Raw genomic sequence first — 17,907 nt, forward strand, 5'->3', positions numbered from 1 at the left:
ACACACACATCAACAGCTCTATCAGCAATAAAGTGATAGTTATCTCCCTCTGCCTGACTCCTGTGTCCACCTCACCTTTGGTTCCTAACATGTGGGGTCTTCTTCATTAGCTCCTCAAATCCAAACAATTCACACGATGGAAAGTAAAGTTTATTTAAGAATGTTCTATATTTTCTTCAAAAAGATCATAACAAGATTAATTTATAAGAAAAAATAGCTGATAGCTCATTTTGTTTCTCTCATTATTATCTTGTAGGTGGTTGAGTATATCTTTCCTTCTTCTCTATTTAAAATTTTATTTTTAATAAGATGAAGACAAATTATGCAAAAATTGTCCTCCATGTCTACATTTATTAAGTTTTAAATGTCAGAACATTGGGGCCTAGCAATCTGTTTAGATCAAGGAAAGTCCCGGGCAGGCATTTTGTTGGCAGGAAAACTAAAGAGAAGCTCCCACATTCCCCAGAACAGTCACCTGTACTATGTCAGGCAGGACTCCAGCAGGGTGAGGACTCTGCTTTCCCAGCCACTGGGAGCAGTTATGTGATCCACAGTCATGCACTGTCCTTAAGGAACTTTGGCATTTAAAGTCAAACCCCGTATGTTATTCACACAGATTTATTCATATTACAAATGGGGGACTTTTTAGAAATCATCTAGTTTCAAACCTATGTTCCTTAAAATCAGCAACTTCTTTTTCATTCACCAAGAAGTTCATATGTAAATCAAATCAAAGTGGAGCTATTCTGTTTATAAGCTAGGGGATATAACTGCACACTGTCTACCTTGAAGCAACCCCATGAAACTGATAGAATTCCGGGGCAGAATTGATAGAGCATTCCTGCCTCACCCTAAGGGTGAAGAAATTTATAAGTTTCTTGTACATGCCATAGTGTTGAGTGGTAAATAATACAGTTAAATAGATTAAATGTAGCTACTGTTTAATTCAATGCTCCTGAGTTTATAATGGCATATCTCAACTTTGGAACTGGCATAAGGAACATAAATTTTATAGAGTCCAACAAATCAAGGTTCAGGTTTTTTTGTTTGTTCATTTTTGTCTTTTTAGGGCCCTACTCGTGGCATATGGAGGAGGCTCCCAGGCTAGGGGTTGAATCAGAGCTGTAGCTGCTGACCTATACCACAGCCACAGCAACTCCGGATCTAAACCACGTCTGTGACCTACACCACAGCTTACTGGCAATGCAGGATCCTTAACCCACTGAAAGAGGCCAGGGATCAAACCCACATCCTCATGGATACTAGTCGGTTTCATTAACCACTGTGCCATGACGGAAACTCCCAAGGTCCAAGTTCATTGACTCCTTAGTTTCTTCACTTGCAAAATTAAGTGTACTGACCTTATCACACAATAATTGTTCTGAGAATGAAATTAGAAGATACATAATACCACCTGTTGTTGCAGGGCCTGGTCATGTTAAAAACTTAATAACTGTTGGCTTCCTTCTCCCAATTTTAATTTTGCCCCACATAATATTATAGTAAACCTGTATTGGAGCATAGGAAAATAGAAGAAATTGATCAGTGTAGATGAAGGGCCTTGAGCATACTGGATCCTCATTTTCCTGTTTATTAATTTCTCTATTAGAATGACAATGGCATGACATCAAATAAATTATGACATAATTGATTAATAAAAGGTTGGTGGCCAGTTAACCGTTTGTCTAGATGGCATAATATTGATTTTTCTAATTTCACTGGAACTCTTCTAATGAGAACTACAGAAAGAATGGAGCTGTAGCCTTTCAGAAAAAAAAAGTGAAAGGTATTTATACACATTTTTGTCTTTTTTTTGGGGGGGGTGTACCCACAGCCTATGGAGGTTCCCAGGCTAGAGATTGTATCAGAGCTGTAGCTGCTGGCCTATGCTACAGGCACAACAACGCAGGATCTGAGTCGCATCTGCAACCTACACCACAGCTCATGGCAATGCCAAATCCTTAATCCACTGAGAAAGCCAGGGATTGAACCCCATGTCTTCATGGATACTGGTTAGGTTCATTAACCACTGAGCTATGATGGGAACTCCTTATACACATTCTTGAAGGAATGGTTTTCATGGATATTAATTTCATTTTAAAATTATATATTGAGAGTCTCTTATTTGCCAGTGAAGGAAACAAGAAAAAAAATAAAACAGCAAAGAGACTCTACAGTGCCTGATCGAACTTGACATTTTTTGAAAGATTTTTGAAGGTCATTAACACTTCTCCTTGCAGATTCTATAGATGCTTCATAAACACTAAGATTATTTTATTTACTTTGAAAATGTTTTCATTAATAAAAGGAGCCAATTTATCTATGTCAGGAATGTCAACATGAGCCAATACAAAAAATTGATTTAATGTTGTTACTCCTAAGTGCTTTCCAACACTTAATAAGAAATATCTAGACTAAATACAATTAACACACAGTACATTACCTCTTAACCTTGAAAACATTAATGACTTACTGGCATAGTGTGAAAATGCCGCCTATTATGAAAAAAAAAAGTCATTTTTTTTCTTTCTTTTTTCTTTCTTCTTTCTTTCTTTCTTTTTTTTTTTTTTTCTTTTAGAGTTGCACCCAGGGCATATAGAAGTTTCCAGGTGAGGGGCTGAGTTGGAGCTGAAGCTGCCAGTCTATGCCACAGCCACAGCAACATGGCATCAAAGCCAAATTTGTGAGCTATGCTGCAACTTGCAGCAATACCAGATCCTTAACCAACTGAGCAAGGCCAGGGATCAAACTTCCATCCTCCTGAATACTAATCAGGTTTTTAACCCACTGAGCCACAATGGGAACACCTCAAATTTTTCATATTGTATGAAAGGCAAAAACAAAACAAAACAAAAACCCAAAGCAAATATTTTCTTTTAAGAATTTGATATTTAATATTTCAAAGTCAAATTCAATGTCCAGTATTTTTAATATGACAATTCTCACCTCTCATACTCTCTCTTCATCTCTCTGTTTTTTTTATTTTTATGGCCACACCCATGGCATATGGCATATGGAAGTTTCCCAGCAAGGGACTGAATTTGAACCAGTAGCTTCAACCTATGCCACAGCTGCAGCAATGCCAAATCCTTTAGCCCACTGTGCTGGGCTGGGAATGAAACCTTCACCTCTGCAGCAACCTGAGCCCTTGCAGTCAGATTCTTAGCCCACTGTACCACAGTGGAAACCCCCATCTGTCTCTTTTTCTTATTGTCTTCACTGATCAGTTTGCTATGGCTGTAATATCAAATTACTAAAGACCAGATGGTTTAAACAATAGAAAGGATCCAGCACTGCTGTGAGCTGTGGTGTAGGTTGCAGATGAGGCTCAGATCCTGTGTTGCTGTGGCTGTGGCATAGGCCGGCAGCTACAGCTTCAATTCGACCCCTAGCCTGGGAACCTCCATGTGCCTCAGGAGTGGCCCAAGAAATAGAAGAAAAAAAAAAAAAAAAAGGTAGTCCTTTACTAAAGTATTTAATAACTGATTTGGTTAGAGATGCACTGATTCCCTCTATTGCTTTCTCATTTTAAAGATTACCATGTCAATGTCCATTACTTGGAACCTAGCTAATAAAATCCATTATAGCCACATTGCTTAATGTGTTTTGCAGAGTGTCATGGAATAGGAGTCAGTATGTGTGGTTTTAATAGCAAGGTTTCCACCTAATATCTTTGTGGCTTATAGTTTATTGATGTTATTTGTTGTAAATAAAGCATAGATTTAATTAGTTTCACAGCAGATATATCTTCTAGAATCAAGAAAGTGTTAAAGGCCAAACATGGAGAGGTAAGGGTATGCATTTAACTCCCTTTAAAAAAAAAATCTAAATTGAATTCTTAAAGTTAGGAGCCCTGTCTAAAAGAAACTATTAAAGGACTTTTAAAATTGAGAACACAATGATTAGCTTGAAACATAAAAAATTGTTTTTGTATAGGTCAAAAGTAATCAGATATCAGCAATTTTGTATAATTACACTTATTTTTAAATCATTTAATTAAAGTTTTTCACTTGGGGAAAAACATTTGGCACTGCCCTTTCCTAAAGCTATGTATACTTCATTATAAGGTGAGATACGTAACCAATCTCCATACTTAAACAACTGTCTTCAGGAGAAGCTAAGTTTGCTCAATTGAAGATAATCTTAAGTGATACAGACATTTGTCAGCTCAGCCTGCTGTAATAGAATACCATAGATGGGGTGGTTTAAAAAATAAACACTATTTCTCACAGATGCAGGGTCTGCAAGTCCATGATCAAGGTGTGGGCAGATTTGGTGTCTGATGAGAATCCTCTTCCTGGATGCAGATAGATGGCCAACTTTTTGCTGTATTCTAACATGGCAGAATATGGGAGAGATACTATATGGGTTCTTTCTTTCCTCCTTCCTTCCTTTTTTTTTTTTTTTTTTTTTTTTAGGGCCACACCCTTGGCACATGGAGGTTCCTGGGCTAGGGGTTGAATCAGAGCTACAGCTGCTGGCCTACACCACAGCTCACAACAACACTGGATCCTTAACCCACTGAGCAAGGCCAGGGATCAAACCCACAACCTCATGGTTCTTAGTTGGATTCGTTTCTGCTGTGCCCCGAAAGAACTCCTTCCTTTCTCTCTTTTGTTTATTTTTTAGAGCTGCTCCTGTGGCATACACAAGTTCCCAGGCTAGGGGTCAGATCAGAGATGCAGCTTCTAGCCTATGCCACAGTCACAGCAACACCAGATCTGAGCTGCAATCTGTAACCTATACCATAGCTTGCAGCAATGCCAGATCCTTAATCAACTGAACAAGGCCAGGGATCCGACCTACATCTTCATGGACGTTAGTCTACTTCATAACAGATTCGTTTTTGCTGAGCCATGATGGGAACTCCCATTCTGCTTATTTTTAAACATGTAGCTTCCACAACATTTTTCTAAATATAAAATTACTATTACTAGACAAAAAAAAGAAAGAAAAAGAAAGAAATACATTTTCCTGTGGTTCTCAGAACCTCATACATACATCTCCTTTGTTCATTCAAGTATTTGAAAATGTTAGTGGTGCAGAGTGGAATTGTTGTCTGTAGTAATAATGGATAATCACAAGGGATCTAACCATGAAAATATAATAGTGGTGACATTTCTCAATATTAATAAAAATAAAAATCCCCATCTCAGAGGTTTCAAGTTCTTATAAACCAGGGAAATCCTCTCTCAGGGAAAGCACACATTCACTAAGTGACCGATCATGAATTCATAAAGGGCAGGACGCTTTCTTCATATTTCCTACTACTTATGCAAGAGTCTATATTATGTACCAGGAGAGTCTAAGACACTTTTATTGATATGACTACTTACTGCAAAAAAAAAATATGTCTTGCTTCTCTCATATTAAATATGAAGGATTGAGTGGTATCAAATATACCTCCAATGTTGCTTTAAGATAGACACACTGTGGAGTCAAACTAAGTCTACTATGCAAGTTAGAAAAATCTCACCACAGTGGACCCATTTGTCCAACTCAAATGACATTCCAACAATGATTTTTTTCCTTTTTCCTGTAGTATCTCAATAATTAGACCTTGATTCCAATTTGCATACTGCGTGATTTTGTGCCCTGTAGCACCCTGGTAATTCTCTTATTTCACTTCTATTGCTTTGCAGCTCTGATTATGCCTTCCTTTACTTGACGCTGAAAGCAAGGCTCACATCTATGTCCTACCCCAAACATGCTTTCTAGGGTACTCGGAATCCCTTTTTTTCTACACTAAGCCACCTTGAAGAAGGCAAAGAACATGAGTTAAGGCATTCTGGAAAACCTCTTTATTTTTTGTTTGTCATTTATGGAACAATTTTCTTCTCTGTCCACAGCCTTAAGCTTTTTCGTGTTCTTGTTTTTCTGAAGAGGACTAACTAAACCAAAATAATTCTGAAGTTTCTGATGAACATAGGTTAGGAAAAATTAGAGCAAAAAAAGTATGTATAGAATAGGAATGACCCTTTGTCACATGATATTTAAAACAGCTGACTAACATAAAAACTTTTTCAAGCCAGAAACAAGGAAACCAAATTGAGAGAAACAATAGTTTTCACATACTTAAAAAGTTGCTTATTCAAAGCTTTCCTATTTCTACTTCCTTATTCATCTAGGTTCATCATCAAGAAACTGCTAACCCAAAGGTTAGTATCACTTTTAGTCCTAGCAAAGTGGCAAATTATTGGTTACTGACAGTTGATGAGGTGTTAGAAAAGAAAGTTGTAATAAAGACATAGAGTTCTGACTCCAGAGGTGGGCATGGCCCACCACCACGGGGGATACCTGAAATCACTTTCAGGCCCAACAACCTCAGAGGGTACTACAGAGAAGGACATTGCAATGGAACACCACATGTTGTTACATTCCCTCTCCTGGGAGCACACCTGCCCTGCTGCTGCCACTGCCAAACGTTCTGGGCAGTGCCCAGATCCTTAATCACTGAAACTTCGCAGGAACCTGCAACTAGGAGCAGCTTATTCAGCACCTCCTGTGGGGGCTAAGCAGGAAATGTGCTTCTGGCATGGTCTACAGGAGGTGGGGGGAAATCACCCCAGTTATCTCTGGCTCCAGAGGTGGGAGTGGCTCACCACCACTAGGGGCCCATGAAAAGATATCACTTGAAGCCCCATTCACCTTAACGGCACCACAGAGGAGGGCACTGTAACTGAACACCACTTGTTGGTGCTCTCGCACCCCGGGAACACACCCACCCTGCCACTGCCACTGCCACTGCCAAATGCTCTGGGCAGTATCCACATGCTCGATCTCTATCACTTCCCAGGATCCTGCAACTAGGAGCAGCCTGTGCAGCACCTCCTATGTGGGCTAAGTGAGACAGGTTGCTTCATGCAAGGTCTACAGGTGATGGGGGCAAACCACCACAGTTATCACTGACTCCAAAGGTGGTCATGGCCTGCTACTACTAGGATCCCCTGAACAGGCACAGCCCATAGCTCCAACCACCTCAGAGGAGGGTATTGCAATTGAACACAAGCTGTTGTTGCTCTCAGTCCCCTGGGAACTCACACACCCTGCTGCAGCTACTGCCAAATGCTCTGGTCACCTTGTAGATCTGCCTAGGGCTTATTACCACTTCCCAGGGCCCTGCAACTAGGAGTAGCCTGTGCCACCTTCCTGCAGGTCCTTGCTGCTATTGAGAGCCCAATGACCAGGCACTGACTGCTGTCCCTACCCATTGCCTCCTTCTCCCTGAAAAGAGACTGAGCTTCCTGGGAATAACAGCCTGCTCACACCAAAGAAAGAGACAGCAAATATTCAAACTCCAACACCAAAAATAAATAGTAACCCCCCCAAAACCATAAAGGGGTGCTCTTGCATAGAAGGAGCCTTTCAAAACTACAGTTTGGCCTCCCTAAACTCACAGAAAAACACAAGAAGATGAAGAAGCTCAGAAACCATTACCAGGTAAAGGAACAGGAAAATTCACCTAAAGTCAACAATGAAAGAGATCTCTGCAGTCTGACAGATATTTAGTTCAAAAGGGAGACAGTGAAAATACTGAAGGAAATAAGGCTGAATATCAAGGAATTAAAAGAGGATATGAACAGTAATGCAGATTCCTTTAGAAAGGAACTAGAAAATATAAGGAGGAGCCAAGAAAAACTAGGAAATTCATTTGCAGAGATGCAAACTAAGCTAAAGGCAATAAAGAACAGAATGATTATGCAGAGGAATAAATTAGTGATGTGGAAGAGAGAATGGTGGAAATCACCCAATCAGGACAGCAGACAGGAAACCAAATGAAAAAACATGAAAGCAATATAAGAGGCTTATGGGATAATATAAAATAGGCCAATCTACACACAATAGAAATTCCAAGGAAAAGAAGAAAAGGGGATTGAAAATATATTTGAAGAAATTAGGTCAAAACTTTCCAAAGCTAAAGGAAGCTGATATCAAGATACAGGAAGCACAGAGGGCCCCAAACAAGTTTAACCCAAACAGGCCCACACCAAGTCATATTGTAATAAAAATGGCAAAAGTTAAAGATAAAGAGAGGATTATAAAGGCAGTAAGAGAAAAGCAAAGCATTAATTATAAGGGAGCCCCCATAAGGCTATCAGCTGATGTCTCTACAGAACTGCTACAGGCCAGAAGGGAGTGGCAAGATACATTTAAAGTGCTGAAAGGAAAAAAATTTGCAACTTAGAATATTCTATCCATCAAGAATATCATTTAAAATAGAAGGGTAAGTAAAGAATTTCTCCAACAAACAAAAGCTAAAAGAGTACAGCAATACTAAACCCATTCTAAAAGAAATACTAAAAGCGCTTCTCTAAATTAAAAAAAAAAAAGTAAGAAGAATTAGAATGGAGGAAACCACAATTGGAAAGCAGTCACTTAATAATCCAGCATATAGATCTAAACATGAAGATGTTGAAAAAAAAAAGATAGAAAATATACAATGTGGGGAAGGAGAGTAAGAAAATATACATTCTTTTTTTGATTTTAATGATGTGTTTGAGCCTATATGATAATCAGGCTAAGGCAAGCAGATATAGGAAGGGATTACTGTACTTAAAAAACAAGGGAAACACAAATCAAAACCGAAAATTACATTCACAAACACTGAATAGAAAAGTACTCAAGCATAAAATAAATGGAAACCATCCAACCCAAAAATGAAAAGAAGAAAAGAGAAACATAGAGTCAACTGGAAAACAAGGTTTAAAATGGCAATAAATACGTATCTATCAATAATCATCTTAAATGTCAATGGACTGAATGCTCCAATCAAAGGACACAGAATGGCAGACTGGATAAAAAACCAAAACCTTCAATCTGCTGTCTACAAGAGACTCACCTTAGGGTAAAGGACGCATATAGATCAAAAGTGGAATGGGAAAAGATATTTCATGCCAATGGACAAGACAGGAAAGCAGGAATGGCAATTCTCATATCAGACAAAATAGACTTAAAATGAAGGCCATAAAGAAAGACAAAGAAGGACACTACTTAATGGTTAAAAGATACATTTAAGAAGACAATATTACAATTGCCAATATATACGCCCCTAATACAGGAGCACCCAGATACCTCCAACAAATACTAACAGACATAAAAGGAGAAATTGATGGGAACACAATCATAGTAGGAGATTTTAACACCCTGCTCACATCAATGAACAGATCCTCTAGACAGAAAATCAATAAGGCAACAGAGATCTTAAAGGACACAATAGAAAAGTTAGACTTAATCAACATTTTCCAGACATTACATCCAAAAAAATCAGACTATACATTCTTCTCAAGTTCACATGGAACATTCTCAAGGATTGATCATATACTGGGGCACAAACCTCAACAAATTTAAGAATGTAGAAATAATTTCAAATATCTTCTCTGAACACAATGGCATAAAACTAGAAATCAACCATAGGAAAAGAAATGAAAAAAAAACTTACTACATGGAAACGAAACAACATGCTACTAAAAAACCAATGGGTCAAGGAGGAAATCAAGAAGGAAATTAAAAAATGCCTCAAGACAAATGATAATGAAGATACAACCACTCAAAATCCATGGGATAACACAAGACCAGTGCTCAGAGGGAAATTCATAGCAATACAGCCCTTCCTCAAAAATAAGAAAAATCTCAAGTCAACAACGTAACCCACTACCTAAATGAATTAGAAAAAGAACAAGAAACAACACTTAAAATCAGCAGAAGGAAGGAAATCATAAAGATCAAAGAGGAAATCAATAAAATAGAGATTTAAAAAACAATAGAAAAAATCCATAAAACCAAGAGCTGGTTCATTGAAAAGGTAAACAAAATTAACAAACAAACCTCTGGCTAGACTCACCAAAAAGAGGAGAGAAAAAACCAATATAAACAAAATAAGAAATGAAAAAGAAGTTACAAAGGATACTACAGAAATACAAAAAACAAAAACAAAAACAGTTCCTCCCAAAAAACCTTAAGAGAATACTATGAAAAATTGTGTGCTAAAAAATTTGACAACCTAGAAGAAATGGACAACTTTCTAGAGACTTACGGCCTGCCAAAACTGAATCAAGAAAAAATAGATCAACTGAACAGACCAATCACTAGAAATGAAATTGTATATGTCATTAAAACACCTACAAATAAAAGTCCAGGACCAGATGGCTTCACAGGAGAATTCTACCAAACATTCAAAGAGGAAGTTTTGCCCATTCCCCTTAAACTTTTTCAAAAGGTTGAAGAAGGAACATTCCCAAAGACATTCTATGATGCCAACAACACCCTAATTCCAAAGCAAGACAAAGATACCACCAAAAAAGAAAACTATAGGCCAATGTCTTTGATGAACATAGACGCAAAAATTCTAAACAAAATTTTAGCCAACCGAATCCATAAATGTATAAAAACAATCATATACAACGACCAGGTAGGATTCATCCCAGGTTCACAAGGATGGTTCAATGTACACAAATCAATCAACGTCATACATCACATTAACAAAAGAAAAGTCAAAAACCACATGATCATCTCAATAGATTCAGAAAAAGCATTTGACAAAGTCCAACATCCCTTCACAATAAAAACTCTTACCAAAATGGGTAGAGAGGGAACACTCCTTAACATAATCAAAGCCATTTATGACAAACCCACAGCAAATATAATACTCAATGGAGAAAATCTGAAACAAGACAAGGATGCCCACTCTCACCACTGTTATTCTAAGTCCTAGCAACAGCAATCAGACAAACCAAAGAAATAAAAGGCATCCAAATTGGAAGAGAAGAGGTAAAACTGTCACTGTACACAGATGACATAATACTATATAGAGAAAACCCTAAGGACTCAAACCAAAGACTACTTGAACTGATCAACAAATTCAGCAAAGGAGCAGGATATAAGATTAACATTCAGAAGTCAGTCACATTTCTGTATACTAACAATGAAATATTAGAAAAAGAATACAAAAATACAATACCTTTTAAAATTGCACCCACAAAAATCAAATACCTGGGAATACACCTGACCAAGTAGGTGAAAGATTAATATGATGAGAACTATAAAACATTAAAGAAGGAAATTAAAGAAGATGTAAAGAAATGGAAAAATATTCCATGCTCTTGGGTTGGAAAAATTAATATTGGAAAAATGGCCATATTACCCAAAGCAATCTACAGATTCAATGCAATTCCTATCAAAACACCCATGACATTTTTCGAAGAACTAGAACAAACAATCCAAAAATTTATATGGAACCACAAAAGATCCAGAGTTGCCAAAGCAATTCTGAGGGACAAAAACCAAGCAGGAGGCATCTCTCTCCCAGACTTCAGGCAATATTACAAAGCCACAGTTATCAAGACAATGTGGTACTGGTATCAAAATAGGCATATAGACCAAAGGAACAGAATAGAGAACCCAGAAATAAACCCTGACATCTATGGTCAATTAAACTTTGACAAAGAAGGCAAGAACACAAAATGGGAAAAAGACAGACTTTTCAGCAAGTATTGCTGGGAAACCTGGACAGCTGCATGCAAATCAATGAAACTAGAACACACCCTCACACCATGCACAAAAATAAACACAAAATGGCTGAGAGACTTAAATATAAGACAAGACACCATCAAACTCCTAGAAGAGAACATAGGCAAAACATTCTCTGACATCAACCTTACAAATGTTTTCTCAGGTCAGTCTCCCAAAGCAATATAAATAAAAGCAAAAATAAACCAATGGGACCTAATCAAACTGACAAGCTTTTGTACAGCAAAAGAAACCAAAAAGACAACTTCACAGAATGGGAGAAAATAGTTGCAAATGATGCAACTGACAAGGGCTTAATCTCTAAAATATAAACAACTTATACAACTCAACAGCAAAATAGCCAACAAGCCAATTGTAAGACGGGCAAAGGACCTGAATAGACATTTCCCCAAGGAAGGTACACAGATGGCTAACAAGCACTTGAAACAATGCTCAACATCCCAGATCATTAGAGAAATGCAAATCAAAACTACCATGTGATACCACCTCATATCAGTCAGAAAGGCAATCATTAATAAGTCCACAAAGAACAAATGCTGGAGGGGGTGTGGAGAAAAGGGAACCCTCCTGCATTGTTGGTGGGAATGTAAGCTGCTACAACCACTATGGAGAACAGTATGGAGGTATCTTAGAAATCTATACATAGAACTACCATATGACCCAACAATCCCACTCTTGGGATTGCTGACAAAACTTTCAGCAATGTTTCGAAACTTTGTCCAGACAAAACTTTCCTTGAAAAAGACACATGCACCTGCGTGTTCATTGCAGCACTGTTCACAATAATCAAGACATGGAAACAACCCAAATGTCCATTGACAGATGACTGGATTAGAAAGGTGTGGTATATATACACCATGGAATACTACTCAGCCATAAAAAAGAACAAAATATTGCCATTTGCAGCAACATGGATGGAACTAGAGACTCTCATACTGAGTGAAGTATGTCAGAAAGACAAAGAAAAATACCATGTGATATCACATGTCTGGAATCTAATATATGGCACAAATGAAACTTTCCATAGAAAAGAAACTCATGGACTTGGAGAATAGACTTGTGGTTGCCAAGGTCGAGGGGGAGGTAATGGGATGGATTGGGAACTTGGAGTTAATAGATGCAGACTATTGTCTTTGGAATGGATAAGCAATGACATCTTGCTGTGTAGCACTGGGAACTATGTCTAGTCGCTTATGATGGAGCATGATAATGTGAGAAAAAAGAATGTATAATTATATGTGTAACTGAGTCACCATGCTGTAGAGTAGAAAATTGACAGAACACTGTGTACTGGGTATAATGGAAAAAAAATCATTATATAAAAAAAGACAGAGTTCTGCTTATTCTTTTGAGGACTTTGGATCCTTTTGGGGAATAAAATGGTATATTAAAATTACTCTGTTCTCAGATGGCTGTGGGGTGAGAGCACTGAAACCTAACCATTTGATATAGGTCCCCAATTCTTGTACATTTGGAGAAAAAAAATCAACAAAGAAATGGATAATAGTGAGGCAAAGTTTTTATTAAGGGAGAAGATATTCACAGAATAAGTATGGACAAACTTGGAGGTGGGGAGAGACAGAGAGAAAGGGAGAATAGAGTGACACCTGCTTTCAAGGTGGTTTAAATCATTTGTATGGGGTAGTCCTTAGGGGCCTCCTCTAGTCTATCACCCTGATATATCTGGCTTTGAGTTCACATTTGTCCTGACTCAGGGACCTCCCCTTTGTGCACATACATCTTTTTTAGCCAAGGTGGATTCTAGTATAAGTGTTTCTGGGAAACTAAGATGATGTAATGTGGTCTGGTGCCCCTCCCTTCTCTGACCCCTGAGGAACCTTTCAGTGCATGTGTAGTTCTGGAGATCTTGATTTCAAGAATGAGAAATATGTGGTCTCTATCTTTTATCCAAGCAGGATGCAGCTCCTCCTTGCTCCTGCCATAATCTTTATCTTGAATAATCTGCCCACAGGGGACAGATTCCAATTACTCAACCTGGGACCCATCTATCTCCTCCCTCAAAGTAGTCTGGGATGGCACTCAGAGACCCATGCTCCACCATCTACGTGACACTGTGTCTCTCCCTCACCAGCTATATGATATTGTGTAAGCACTATATTTCTTTGTCCAAAAGTTTCCTTACCCATGTAATGAGTCTTGGATCATTTCATTTCTAAGGTGCTTTCCAGTTCCAACATTTTATAGTTTAAATATTTGTGAAATTCTACCTCTGAGCTCTTCTTTCAGGCATCTCAGAACATTTATTCTCTTAATAACCTTGAGGATTATTACATTTGTAAGAGGCTAGAGAGTGGCATGGCAACGCAAAGTGACTTGTTCAAGGCTACATGATTTTCAAAAGGGCTAAGAATCTATTCTGTGTATTCACTGCTATCTTACCAATAGATAATGATGCATTCTACACTGAATGTATAAACTAGAATACAAATGTTCTCAAAATATTACCCACCTCCCAGAGCTATAAGTCTTATAAATAGAAGAAGCTTTTCAAATCTGCTGATGCTGATTTAAAACATCAGCTTCAAGGTAATAGAAGAACAATGTAGCATATAGAGGAAAAAGCAATGATGTGAATAACTCTTTGGAAACCTATAAATCAAGGTCAATCTATATGCAATCATACTTTTTGGGTTACACTTGGGGTCTGGGCTGGGTTGGGGATTCCCTGGAAACTTGTAGCACTTGGTATGAGTTACTGAAGGTTTCTGATAAATCTGGGAAACAATTTCTATGAGCTGTAAGTTTGCTCTTCATTAAAGTCAAGGAGGCACTGAGAAAACCTGGTCTCTAACTCATCCAAATCTGCAGAGCTCGGAATATTCCCTGGTCTTTGGGACCAGCAGAAATCTTGGGATTGAGGTGCTCCAGGGCAAATGAACCCTGACTAGTGATGTACTGCTTTAGCTTCCTGTTGTTGTGCTGCTTTGCAAACTCCTCTGGAGCTTCCAAGGTGTAATCTGAAACAGGCCCCCAAACGGAGGAGAGGGAGGGACAGAAAGAAAGGGCAGACCACATCAGATTGGTAGGTGGCAGGCTTATAAGCAAGGGAACTTGATCATGAGGCTTTTCTTGGACAGCTGTAAAACAAGTAGATTTCATACCTGCTTGCCAGAATCTTAAAAGTTTATAGAGAGGTCTTAACTGTGTTCTGTCACATACACATTCCAGTTAGCCTCAACTCCACATTTCCACTTCAAGGCTTTACCCTTGGAACAGCTTCTGGGAATCAGCAAGGCAAACAGAACAAGCATTCCAAGGACAGGGAAGGGGAAAGAAGCCTCCAAGTGCCTGGGTCCAGCTCAAGGGTCAACTGGTGGTCATATCTTCTTGGTGACCTCCTCTAGCATGCTGTTGTAACAGACTACTACCACATATCTTGCATCTTAAATCCACTCTAATGTACTCTCTTACAGTTGTAGAGGTCAAAATTCCCCAAATAAAGTTTCCTTCTAGAGGATCTAGGGGAGAATCCATTTCCTTACCTTTTTTCAACTTCTATAAGTTGCCTGCATTTCTTGGTTCTTGGCTCCTTTCCTCATCTTCAAATCCAGCAACATGTACTTCAAATCTCTTTCTTTCTGATTCTGATGCTCCTGTGACTCTTTTATCAGGACTCCTGTGATTATATTGTGGCCCACTTGGAATATCCAGGATGATCTTCCTACTCAAGTCCCTTTCCCATGTAAGGTAACATTTTTAGAGATTCTTGGGATTAGGGCGTAGGCATGTCTGGGGGCCATTATTCTCTCTACCACCCATACTGGTCCATCTGGATCCACTCTACTCTCAGAAATGGTGTTTGGTTAAGTTAATGGTGTTTCTTGGATGAAATCAGATTCCCAGTTGTCTACTGGGAATCTAGGGGAATAATGGACACAACACAGATGACTAAAGATAAGCACTTTGGGCAGCCACTGAGAAATTAGAGGAGTCAGTAAGCTTTGATAATGCTCATGCATTTTTTTTTTTTTTTTTGTCTTTTTGTTATTTCTTGGGCCACTCCTGCAGCATAAGGAGGTTCCCAGGCTAGGGGTCAAATCGGAGCTGCAGCCACTGGCCTATGCCAGAGCCACAGCAACTCGGGATCCGAGCCGCGTCTGCAACCTACACCACAGCTCACGGCAATGCTGGATCGTTAACCCACTGAGCAAGGGCAGGGACCGAACCCGAAACCTCATGGTTCCTAGTCGGATTCGTTAACCACTGTGCCACGACGGGAACTCCCCTCATGTATTCTTTTACCTTGAAGCCAATTCAACACAAAAGCACACTGAGCCTCTTATAGTTAAGGCATGCTTCTGTCACAGGGCACTCTGGCTGTTCCTTCTGCCTGGGACATTATTTCCTCAGATAGCCCCTTACCTTCAAATCTTTGCTTAAATGTCATTTTCTCAATGAGGTTTGCACTGATCCTCTTAAAATTGCAAACTGTCCCCCTTTTGACATATCTAATCCACCTTACCCTGTTCCAATTTAAATTTTTTTCATAGCACTAATCATTTTCTAATAGTTGCACAATTTATGTACTTATTATGTCCACAGAGCATTATCTTCTCCCAGTCCTCAACCCGGAAGTTAGGTTTTAAAAAAACAGAGATTATTTTTTGATTTTTTGTCTGAATTTATCACAAGGCTAAGAATAGTGCTTGGCATATAGTAGGTGTTTAATAAAAAATGTGAATTAATTGAATGACTAAAGATAAACCTCAAGTCTTTAGCTATGTATACTCTAATTGGCTGTACTACAATTTTATTTGATTATTTAAATTTCAATTGTTTCCTATCCTTTAGCTTGTTAACCCTTTTCGTTCTTGGGTTTTTGACTTTTCAATACTTGGCACCCATAAGGAGTCAGGCTCAGATTCACCTCTCCAGTTATTCCAACTCTGGCCTTGGAACACATGTTTACTTGGCAGATGCCTCCACTGAGACCATATAGCCTGAGATGAGGATAAGTCAGATAATTTCTATAACAAATGCTTCTCTGAAGTACTCTCATATTGGTTCCATGAAACCGTTGGGATCCAAAAGGAAGGAACATGCTGTCCAAAGGTAATAGAATCTGGTTTTATAAATATTATAAAGGGTATAACTCTTTTCCTCTTGACTAGTTCCTAAGCTTCCTAGCTTTGTTTCCTTCCAGGGATAAGAAGTGAAAATGTCCTTCCTACCTCCAAAGTGACTCATTTCCTCTGAGGCAATTCTGCAGCATAGTAGAACCTTGTGGGTTTGCTAGCGAGGTTTTGAGGTTGCCATTAAATTTATATGAAACAAAACAATGCATGAAAAAGGAACAGTTTTAGAGGTGTTAGAATAATGCCAATTTGTGAAACATGCTAGTAACAAATATTGATACTTGCCCAATTTGATAACCAGTTAATGTTGCACAGTGATTTGTCACATGTCTTAGACCAAACAATCTGTGCTACACATACTGTGTTTTCAAAATATGACCACTATAAGTGCATAGTTCTTTTGACATCTACCATGTCATAAGATAGTTGGGATGTTAGGAAGAGTCACTAAAATGTTAATAAGCATGGGGGTGAAAATATTTAATTTGGCATGTCATGTGGATCCTCAGGAAGCAAAACCTCTTGTGCTGCCCAAACACAGTTATAAACCCTTTCTTGAAGTGTCCCTCTGCTGGCTTTACTGCTCTGCATGCTGAGCTCATATTCTGCTGAAGAGAACGGGATGACAAGTCTTGTTCCATGTCTGCAACAGCACAGCAGGTGAGTTTTACTTGGATGAGCCAAAAGCCATTCTCAGCCAAAGAGATGTCTTATTAGCAGACATGAAGTGATGAAACAAATTCAACTAAAATACAGTTTACAAGAAATATTTTGCAAGAGCATCACAAGTATTCTATATCAATTTGTCAGTTCCTTTACATAGAAAATCATTTGCAGCTTAAAAACACTTATGGAATAAGACGCAGCTATAGCTCTCTAAACAGCCGACATTATCAAAGAACTTGAAGGTTTAATTTATGTGAAAACATGTGGCGAGATCCCACTTATATCCAAGTCTTTATTAACCATATGGCAGATAAATTTACCAAAGCCTAATGTCAAATGTGAGACCAAGTTTTTGTCCTAAGATATTCCATCTCTCACTCATGTCATCAAATTTGTGATAATTTGATTTTTCCAACACCATTTCAGAAATGGCTTAAAGTTAAAGGAAAATAGAAAATTTCCATGACCTCAGAGAGTGACAAAGGTGTTGACAATGGAGTGGAACTCATCATGTTCTTTCAAATGCAATCCTCTTCCAAACACCCTCATTTCTTTCACTCCTTAAATTTTCCAGGGTGCCACATGGAAGCCTCAGATGCTTCTCTAATATTTTCCCTCC

General features: G+C 38.5%; 1 protein-coding gene across 5 annotated transcripts in view; it reads right to left on the minus strand.

Moving 5' to 3' along the window:
• Positions 1–17,907, minus strand: part of LOC110256428 (uncharacterized) — a 1,007,420-nt gene that overhangs the window by 27,628 nt on the left and 961,885 nt on the right. The window lies entirely within an intron of this gene.

The sequence above is a fragment of the Sus scrofa genome, chromosome 13 (genome assembly GCF_054392235.1).
Source record: "Sus scrofa isolate SSC_HxYL_T2T_F1_AM1 chromosome 13, Sscrofa_HxYL_maternal_Yorkshire_Landrace_v2.0, whole genome shotgun sequence".
In the NCBI taxonomy this organism is placed as follows: domain Eukaryota; kingdom Metazoa; phylum Chordata; class Mammalia; order Artiodactyla; family Suidae; genus Sus; species Sus scrofa.